The sequence below is a fragment of the Terrapene carolina genome, unplaced genomic scaffold, assembly GCF_002925995.2.
Source record: "Terrapene carolina triunguis isolate 2854851 unplaced genomic scaffold, T_m_triunguis-2.0 Scaffold130, whole genome shotgun sequence".
In the NCBI taxonomy this organism is placed as follows: Eukaryota; Metazoa; Chordata; order Testudines; family Emydidae; genus Terrapene; species Terrapene triunguis.
In genome coordinates this window covers 2,734,778-2,737,440 of record NW_020664481.1, presented here as the reverse complement: position 1 = coordinate 2,737,440, position 2,663 = coordinate 2,734,778, and positions in this window count along the sequence as shown.

Sequence of the window (2,663 nt, the reverse complement as noted above, 5' to 3'; positions counted from 1 at the left end):
TTGGCAGTTCATAGCCCAGCACCTCTGGGCCTGGCAGTTCAGAGCCCGGCACCTCTGGACTTGCTGCATCAGTTCTGAATGTAAAAAAATAGCTTGAGCCCTGGCCCCTCTTTCATTACAAATTAAGCACTGCATAAAACCCAAGATTTCTGACCCGTCCAGGATGGAGCCCGTGGTCCTTGTCCACATAATTCCCTGGCTTCTCGATTGCATTTCCCCCACCCCCACAGTGTCCCAATACTGCTTCTGCCAAAGGGCAGATCCCCTGCTGGAGCCAGTTCCCTGAATTCATGGCCCTTATATGTCCCTCATGAACCCGAAGCACTCCAGGAAACCCGCACTTTTGCAGCGTTCCCATGGTGCTTTAGCTTTAGAGGCAGAGCAGTGAAGGTTGGCCCAGGCTCCAGGAGGGGGCTCGGTGGGAATGGGAACAGAGTGAAACAAGGTATCAAGGGGCTTTCCTTGAGAGGCAGCAGCACTGCACCCACAGGGGAAGGCCAGAGCTCACGTCCTTGCCACCTCGTCCTTTCACACAAGACACGTCTGGAAACTACAGCTTGTGAGAAAAGAGAACAATGGGAGCAGCTGCAGAGTCCGCCACAGCTTTTCCTTCTTCTCCTTCAATGCTGCCACCCGTGAACTTGGTCCTGCAAACTGGCGGCTGATTGCAAGGGGTGGAGGCAGCAGGTGGGCTCTGTGAAAGCCCACCCAGCTCTGCCTCTGCAGCTCAGCCCCACAAGCCCTATTCTAGGCGCCTCCTGAGCAGCACTGGTCACGATGGATGCAGCCAGACCCAGTGGGTGTGTCTACACTACACCCTAAGCCCAGGCTCTGACTCGGGTTTGTGTCCAAGGGCCGCTTCTGTTTGCACACAAATCAGTCCGACTCAGGTCAGCAAGGCTTCAGGACCCTGGTCCTAGGACCCTTCTAGGGAGTGGGTCAGAGCTTGAGTCCTGCTAAGACTCGGGTCCAAGCCCTGTCATTTTGCAGAGTGGACACAGGTCAAGCAGCAGACCCAAGTCAGAAGGTCAGGGTAGTGCAGTATGGATGAGTTAGCCTGGCTGTGAGACCTTGGCCCAGCAGCTATAAACCCAGGTTTACAATGCAGTGTGGATGCTCAACATGGGCTTGGAAACACCGGTTTCCACAGACTAAGGCTTAGTGTGCAGTCTAGATATACAGACGCTCCCCGACTTACGCAAGCATTCCATTTCGGAATGCCTTGCGTAAGTCAAATTTTGTGTAAGTCAGGGACGTATAACCGACAATTACACACACACACACACACACAAACCAAACTTACGGAACTTACGGAACTTTTTCCGTAAGTGCGGGTTTGCGTAAGTCGGGTTTGCGTAACCCAGGGAGCGTCTGTACCCAATGTGGCCAGGCACTTTACAAGCATACCATACACAGCTCAGTCAATCCACCAGTCTTACTCCAGCCCTGGGCCCCTGGGACACACTGGCACCTTGGCAAAGGGTCCCCAGTTCTTTGCAAGCAACTCTGGTCTCAGACCTGACAAACTCACTAAACCAAACACACTTCTTGCAGGGCATTTATCCATCAAGAGTAACATGTAAGGTATCTACTGAAAGTTCATAACTTGTCAAGACTCAGAATCATTGTGAGGTGTGTGTACAGGTGATATTTAAGGACAATGTAAGTATATGGAAAGTCTGCTTTATAGTTGGTTATAATTAACGTTAGTCACCAGGGGCTATCATATCTCAGTGATGGTCCATTCAAGCAGGAGGGAGTTGTCACCCCTCCCAGTTTAGCTGGTGATGTCATGCAAGGCTCGGTTGTCCAGCCTTGCTCAGTCCCAAGACTATCAATGGAAAACCATCAGGGACAGCTGCAAACAGTCGAAACCAGTTGGAGATAAAAAGGGAACATTACAACAGATTAGAGAGCTCACCCTGTCTATGAACAGAGACAAGACTTTTTCAGTGTAACCCTGAGTGGAGACAGGCACCCTGGATGCATTCACTGAAGAAACATCTTGTATAATGGGGGTGTTTTAATCAAAGTTTAGTTCCTGGTTCCTATTACACCAGCCAGCTCTGCAGTCTACTTTATTAGCTAGGAAAGGTAACTATTCATAAGTGTAGGCCCTAGTTCGCATTCTATGGGTTTTTTTTTGTATTGTAACCATTTGTTTCCACCAGTCTCTCTTGTTTCTAGATGAAGCTCTATTCCTTCTTAAATAAACCTACTTTTGTTTTATTATGAGTGCTCACAAGTGCTGGGCATTATATAGGAGCTGTGATCTAAGGTAAAACTAGTAACTGGGGTACACTGCTCCTTGCGGGGCAGAGGATCTGGGCTTTCTCTGAGTAATCGGTGTCAGGGGCTGGATATCACAGAAGAAAGGGACTTGGGGATTGGGCTGCACCGCTTGTTAACTTGCATTTCCCAGAGGAGAGTGCTTGAGTGGCTAACAGGCTGGGGGTATAGGGAGCAGATACCCAGTCACCACGGGCAAGCCTACTCACAGTCCAGGATACCCCGAGAACTGTCACGGCCTCCACCCAGCGCCAGTATCTCTCAATCCTGGCCGACAAGAGTTCCACTATTCCAGTTCTGCTCTCCTCACTCCTCTGCCAATCTACATCAAACAGGCCCACAGCACCTCTACTCTTCAGGTCCGCCCCCATCCC